Here is a 7980-nt window from a genome sequence, read left to right on the forward strand (position 1 = left end):
TAGAGAAGATTCATTGATCCATGCTGATTGTGTCACGTCACCACTTGCAAGTATGGGCTACAGCAGGTGGCGTCTGAAAAACTTTCAAGAGTCAGGCGGTTGACCAGGGGATGGACTTTAATGCTGACAAGGATATGGACTTTAATGCTGACCAGGGCATGAACTTTAATGCTGACCATGTGGACATGACCAATGCCTATAAATAGATGAAGTCCCTCCAGAGTTCGCAGTGAGAAAATTATTCAGTTCAGAAATTATCAAGATCCTTACTCTCTATAATTAGTGTAGTCGTAGTTTAAGCTGTGCTGTGGTGCCAAGATGATCAGAAGGGTTGAGAACCACCACCATCGCAAGTCAGGGAGCGGAAGAAGCCATGCTTGAGAAAGACACTTCATCCTCTTCCTAAACAAGTGATTGTACACAACAGAATTGAGCCAATGAGATACAAGAGATTGTACTCTGTGGCTTGACTCAGTTTCCTTCATCTCATTTATCGCTTTCATTTCACTTGATTGAATATTGCTTTTGTAAAGAAAATTTGCTTCTTTATAAAATTCATATATCTGATCCATCACATTTTTGCCATTGTTTATTTCTTGTTCATGTTGAATGCATTCATACTTTATGCAACATTTCATTTCAACGCTTAAGCCAACTTGATCAATTGGTAAAAGCTCTTTAACTTAGATTGTTCGAGAGAATAACTAAGCCGCATCAAGTAAAACGCCTAGTACAACTAGAGATAGACTTACTGGTTTTTATTGCATTCTGTGTTAGACACATGCAACCTTGAAATAGGTTTTGTAAAGTCTAATGCAATAACAAAAGATAAGCAAATCATCCCATTTCATCCACATCACATTCTGGTTTGTGTACACTCATCTTAGACCGACGCATCCACTTACATTAAACTCCATTTTCGCATGATCCATCACCCACTCAACTCTTTTGTATCTCCTTACATAGGCACAACACTTTAGTGTAAATTATACATCTCTCATTCATTTAGGAAAACCCATATAATAGATACAACGCAAGGTCTGCGTTTGTTTAACTGAATCCCTAAGTTCGACCCTGGACTTGCCAGGAACCTAAATTAGATTTATACTTGGGTCTGGTTTAAGAAAACTTGAACATCATTAATAGGAGTGTCATGCGTTCTGATTGCATATCTCTAACGCATCAACGCATTTCAACTACTTAAACGCATCACAACATCAACACACTATTTATACTTAGCATTTATTTTTCCAATACACTCCCTGCTCGAATCATGATAGCAACGAACAAGTTTTTGGCGCCGTTGCCGGGGATTCAGAAACAAGACTAACCAGAAATTTTGTTTGTATCTGTTGTAGAAACACTTCGGTCAAAGGAGTATTACAAGCTAAACCTAAGCTTGTGAATGTTTATGAGTAGGGAGAGCACTCTTGAACTTATATACAACCCTGGGATTGAAAAAAGCTTCCGACATAGGAACCGATCTAACCGTCGTCGAAGGTTGAGGCAGCAATTTCTCAGACAACAGAACAGGCAACGAGCAATGGCGAAAGAACAGACAAATCAGCAACTAGCTCAACAATGAGCTCATGCTGCACAGAATCCAATCCTAATGGCGAATAGCAGAACGCATCCTATGAGAGAGTATGCATCCCCAATACTGTATGATTTCTTTCCAGGAATCACTACCCAATGCTAGACAATGCTCCAAATGCTCCATACTGTTGGACAATTTGTGGGTGGTCATGGTGAAAATCCTCACACCCACATGAAGCATTTCCTGGAAATGTGTAATTCATTTGTGATTCCTGGAATCACCCCAGAGGCGATTAGGTTGTCTTTCCCCTATTCTTAGTGTGATGACACAAAACAATGGGTGAGCTCACTAAAGCCTGTTGAAATCACCACCTGGGAGAAGTTGGTGGAAAAAATTATGCAAAAATACTTCCCACCTACCACCAATGCAATGAGGCATCGAGAGATTATGAACTTTGAACAAGAAGAAGCTGAAACTTTAAGCGCCGCATGGGAGCGTTTTAAGGGTTTGGTAAAGAATTGTCCGAACCATGGACTATCACTAACTATCCAAATGGAGACGTTTTATGGAGGATTGAATAGGGCATCGCAGATGGCAGTAGACACAGTAGCGACTGGTGGACTTATGGAAAAATCTTACACTGAGGCTAAAGAGATATTAGACCACATTGCTAAGCACAACATGGAATGGGTGGACAATACGTATGATGGAAGAGCTGACAGGAAGAATAGATCTCAGAACATTAATTCTATCGATTCCAATGCAATAGCCACACTTTCTACTCAAGTGGCTACGATGACCAGCCTTTTGTAGAACATAACACTAGGAAACGCATCAAATCAACAGAAGGTGAATCAGGTAGAGGCGTTTGGGCAGCCCATGGTTAGCTGTGTGGGTTATGGAGATCCTCACTCCTATGCGGATTGCCCATAGAATCCTCAGTCAGTATGTTTCATTAAAAACAACCCATTTTTCAATACATATAATCCTGAATGGAGAAACCATCCAAATTTTTCTTGGATAGGAGGAAATCATCAGAAGCATCACCTAGGGGCGAACCAACAACAAAGGAATGGACTGTCGCCTACATTTCAACAAACGCATCAGCCACATCAACAACCTTTTAATAAAGGAGGACAGGCGTCGAGCTCAGGATCTTTGCTTGAGAACCTATTGAAGGAATACATAGCCCATAATGACGCGCTGTTGAAAAGCCAGGCATCGTCTATCAGGAACCTGGAAATCTAGGTAGGGCAGATAGCGAGCGAGTTGAAAAACAGGCAGCCTGAAGTTCTACCTAGCAATACCGAAACACCTGGGAACATTAATGGGAAGGAGAAATGACACGTAGTGACATTGCGAAGTGGAAAAGCTCTTGAAGAAAGAAAAATGAATCCAAGAAACAGCAGTCCTTCGAAAGAACGCATCACACATTCAATGGATCAAGAAGAAAGAACGCCTGAGACTACAAGCCATTCAGAACCCAGTACGTCCAACGCGAGAAAGCCTGAGGTGCCGTTGAACGCACCATTCCCTAGGAGTCAGATGAAAAAGAATGATGAACAACAATTCAAGCGCTTTCTTGAGCTCCAAAGGCAATTGCATATCAACATTCCACTTATAGAGGCCTTGGAGCTGATGCCAACATATGTCAAATTTTTTAAGGACATATTGACAAAGAAAAGAAGAGTCAGTGAGAAGGAAGTAATCGCGCTAATGCATGAGTGCAACGCATTAGTAAGCAACAGTCTACCAAAGAAGCAGAAGGACCCTGGGAGCTTCATAGTTCCTTGCTCGATAGAAGGATTGGATGTGGGTCATGCGTTGTGCGATTTGGGAGCCAACATTAATCTCATGCCACTCTCAATTTTTAAGAAACTGGGAATTGGCGAAGCACAACCCACTTCTGTTACTTTTCAACTTGCTGACATAACAATTAAGTACCCATAAGGAAAGATTGAAGACGTTCTGGTAAAGGTTGACAACTTCATATTCCCAGCAGACTTTATTATCTTGGACTATAAAGCAGATAGGGAGGTACCAATTATCCTTGGATGCCCCTTCCTAGCTACTGGGAAAGTTTTAATTGACGTGCATAAAGGCGAATTGACTATGCACATAGATAATCAAGAGGTGAAGTTTAATGTGCTCAATGCATTGAAGTTCCCAGATAGTGAATATTGTCAACTAAATAGTATTGAGTTGCTTGAAGAAGAGACCCATATATGTGAGGTCCTCGCGTTGGAGAACATGAAAGAATCAGAGCTGCCAAGTCTGAGTGAGCGGCAGATAAAACCAACGCATCCATCACTTGAGGAACCACAAGAACTCGAGTTGAAACAGTTACCTGGACACCTGAAATACGCATTCCTTGGAACCAATAACACTTTACCTGTGATCATTTCCACAAATCTTACAGAGCCTAACGAACACTCTCTCTTGCAAATGCTGAAAAAGCACAAGCGTGCAATAGGCTGGATGCTTGCGGATATCCATGGCATTAGTCCATCTTATTGCATGGATAAGATTAGGCTGGAAGAAGGGAAGTCGGGGTCAATCGAACCTCAAAGAAGGTTGAACCCAATAATGAAAGAAGTGGACAAGAAAGAAATTTTAAAATGGTTGGACGCAGGAGTCATCTATCCTATATTCGACAGTAGTTGGGTAAGTCCAGTCCAATGCGTTCCCAAGAAAGGGGGAACGATTGTGATAGTCAACAACAATAATGATCTCATACACTCGAGGACTGTCACTAGCTGGCGCATCTGTATGAATTACAGTAAGCTCAACACGGCAACTAAAAAAGACCACTTCCCCCTTCCTTTCGTTGATCAAATGCTTGACAAACTTACGGGCAAAGAATTTTATTACTTTCTTGATGGATACTCTGGTTATAACCAAATTTTGATTGATCTAGAAGATCAAGAGAAGACAACATTTACCTGTCCCTTTGGAACATTTTCATTCAGACGCATGCCCTTTAGGCTGTGTAACACACCTGAAACATTTCAAAGATGTATGATGGCTATCTTCTCTGACTTCCTAGAAAAGACCGTTGAAGTCTTCATGGATGATTTTTCAGTATTTGGAGACTCATTCCAGTCATGCCTAGATAATTTGGAGGCCATCCTCGCTCGATGCGAGGAAACAAACTTGGTGCTGAATTGGGAGAAATGTCACTTCATGGTGACTGAAGGAATTGTCTTAGGGCACAAAGTATCTAAGGTTGGCCTGGAAGTAGATGAAGCCAAAATAAATGTCATAGCAAAACTTCTACCACCATCAAATGTTAAAACTTTACGAAGTTTTCTAGGGCATGCTGGCTTCTATAGACGGTTCGTTAGATGATTCTCTCAGATTGCACGACCTCTGAGCGCATTACTAGAGACAAACCGGCCCTATGATTTTAATGAAGACTGCACTGACACGTTTGAAACCTTGAAGTATGCATTGACGACAGCTCCATTACTAATAGCACCAGACTGGAAGCAACGCTTTATTCTCATGTGCGACACGAGTGATGTGGCAGTAGGAACAATGTTAGGGCAGAAGAAGGGAAATTTGATGTATCCCATCTTTTACACGTTCAAAACACTAAATGACTCTCAGGAACACTATACCACCACTGAAAAAGAAATGTTGGTTGTAGTATTTGGTATTGAAAAGTTTAAATCTTACCTAGTTGGTGCGTCAGCCACCATATATACCGATCACTCAGCCATAAAATTCCTGATGAGTAAAAAGGATGCGAAGTCAAGATTCATAAGATGGGTGCTACTTCTATAGGAGTTTGATATAGATATTCATGACAGAAAGGGAACTGAGAATCAGGTGGCTGACCACTTGTCCAGGTAGAACATCAAGAAACGCAAGATCAAGAAAGTGAAATCAAGGACGCAGTCCCTGATGAAAGCCTGTTCAGAGTTGAAGGCAGGGAACCTTGGTATACGGACGTCGTCAATTACTTAACTACCAGGAAATTCCCTGGGAACTTCAACTTTTAGCAAAAGAAACGGTTAATACATGACAGTAAGTTTTATTTTTGGGATGAACCATTTCTAGATAAGTAAGGCTCTGACTCCATAATGTGTCGATGCATTCCGGAGGAGGAGACTCAACACATCTTAGCTGAGTGTTCTGACTCTCCTTACGGAGGGCAGTTCGGTGGGCAGAGAACCGCTGCGAAGATCTTTTAGAGTGGATACTTCTGGCCCACCCTCTTTAAAGATGCGAGGGAGTTTGTTCGTAATTGTGACCCCTGCCAACACACCAGGAATATTTCTTCAAGGGATGCAATGCCATTGAACAATATTCTTGAAGTTGAGTTTTTTGATGTTTGGGGTATTGATTTTATGGGACCTTTTCTCTTGTCCTGTGGCCAACAATATATCCTGCTTACAGTAGACTATGTGTCAAAATGGGTAAAAGCAGTAGCCTGTGCTAGGAATGATGCGTCCACTGTTTCAAAGTTTCTTACCAGGAACATTTTCACGCGATTCGGAACGCCAAGGGCCTTGACAAGCGACGAAGGTATGCACTTCATTAATCGCATCATTTCTAAATTACTTGCAAAATATAATGTTAGGCACAAGATCGCTACTGCTTTCCACCCACAAATAAATGGTCAAGCGGAAGTATCCAATCAAGAAATCAAATCTACCTTGGAGAAAGTCGTCAATGCAACGTGGAAAGACTGGGCACAGAGGCTGTATGAAGCTCTCTAGGCCTACAAGATTGCTTACAAAACCCCTATAGGTATGTCTTTATACTCTCTTGTATTTGGAAAAGCTTGTCACTTACCTTTAGAGTTGGAGCAGAAGGCGTTTTGGGCAGTTAAGAAGCTAAACATGAACTTGGACGCCGCAGGCGTTCAACGCAAACTTCAGCTCAATGAGCTCGAGGATTGGCGATTGAACACGTACGAGAACAACAAGCTATACAAAGAGAAGAGAAAGCGTTGGTATGACCAACGCATCAGTAAGAAAGAACTTGTTGTTGGCCAAAAAGTTCTATTGTTCAATTCACGTCTGCGTTTGTTTCCAGGGAAGTTAAAATCCAAGTGGTCAGGACCCTTTATCATTAAGACAATCTTTTCACATGGAGTAGTGGAATTAATACGAGAGGATGGCACCAATGCATTAAAGTAAATGGCCAAAGAGTAAATCCATACTTTGAAGATGGACTGGAACATTTCGCACTACGCGAAGCCAGTTGAGGCCCGCGTAGAAGTATCCCTACGTTCGCATCACCATATATTCCAGGGATGCTTCCTTTATCCTTGTCTTTTTGCATTCTGTATTTTGTAATCATTTGAGTTTGTTGGTTTGTTTGTCTGCCTATGATTTCAAGATTGATTGTTCTTTCTTTCTGCCTTCATAAATTAGAAATTTTACTTGTTTTCTTTTTAAAAGTTGTGTATAATCAAGTTAGGAATAACGGTGCGTTAGACTCAAGTCTAACACATGGCCCAGTTGAAGGGACGCGTCTCGAGAATACAAAAGCACTTGAATGCTTAGAAACCCAAAACATCCCTTCAGCTTTACATTTATTACAGACGTCAGGCGCCACCTGATGTCAGCCCACTAACCCTCTCTCAGGCTATAAAATGATCGAACGGTTCATTTCCTTCTTCTTCCTCATTTCACTCTCAAGCTCTCTGAAACGAAAAAAGAAAAAAAAAACCCTAGCCTCTTCATTTCCTTCACCTCCGATCTACTTAAGCTTATCTCCAGCCACAGTGCCGTCTACTTCAGATAGTCAGAACCAGAGCATGAGCTTTGGGAATGACTCGCCGGTAAGTTTCTACTCTTCCTCTTCTGTTTCGCTTTCGCCTCCCTTGAGCCATAAAAAACCTCCAAACCCTCTGTCCAATCCAAACCTATGCACGACGGAGTAATCACCTTTTCCTAAAGATCGTCGAAGCCCACCACAACACCCACAAAACTCCCTTCTAAAACCTCAAAAGACATCGCTACTCTTCCGGCCAAAACCCCTCAACCAAAACCCAAAACTACCCCTAAGCCGAAGCCCAAAACACCTGCAAAACTGAGGTTGCGTCCGTCATCTATGACTGTCTCTAAGCCCTACAGCAAGCCTACCTCACCACCATTCATTCCTAATATAACCCCGGTGGGTTCAACGCATGACTGACTTCCAGCTTAACATCATAATGCTCTATCTCTAGCTGTGCATCCACCGCTTCCACTTTCAATCCAACCCTTAGCAACCATCTACCTTGTCGACTCAGACGCGTCTAGCCAACCACTGCATTCACCCATTGTCATATCCTCCCCTGGGACGCCTCATACCCCAGTGAGCACCCCTTCCATTCACTCCACCCATACCCCCCTCTGACAGTCCTGCGTCAGAGCGTAACCCTGAAGAGTTGACTGAATTGGGTCGATTGAACGATCAGGAAGTATTTTGAGCTATTTTGGCGAGCT

At 42.1% G+C, this 7980-nt stretch overlaps 1 non-coding gene across 1 annotated transcript; it reads right to left on the reverse strand.

Annotated features, from left to right (window-relative positions):
- Nucleotides 1-1969: 1969 nt before the first annotated feature.
- On the reverse strand, nucleotides 1970-2073 carry LOC150034941 (small nucleolar RNA R71). Its single transcript, XR_016530981.1, has one exon. It is a non-coding gene; the product is annotated as a small nucleolar RNA R71 (small nucleolar RNA).
- Between the last annotated feature and the right edge of the window lie 5907 nt (nucleotides 2074-7980).

This window comes from Benincasa hispida, chromosome 7, assembly GCF_027475165.1.
Source record: "Benincasa hispida cultivar pf3 chromosome 7, pf3_genome.v1.1, whole genome shotgun sequence".
In the NCBI taxonomy this organism is placed as follows: domain Eukaryota; kingdom Viridiplantae; phylum Streptophyta; class Magnoliopsida; order Cucurbitales; family Cucurbitaceae; genus Benincasa; species Benincasa hispida.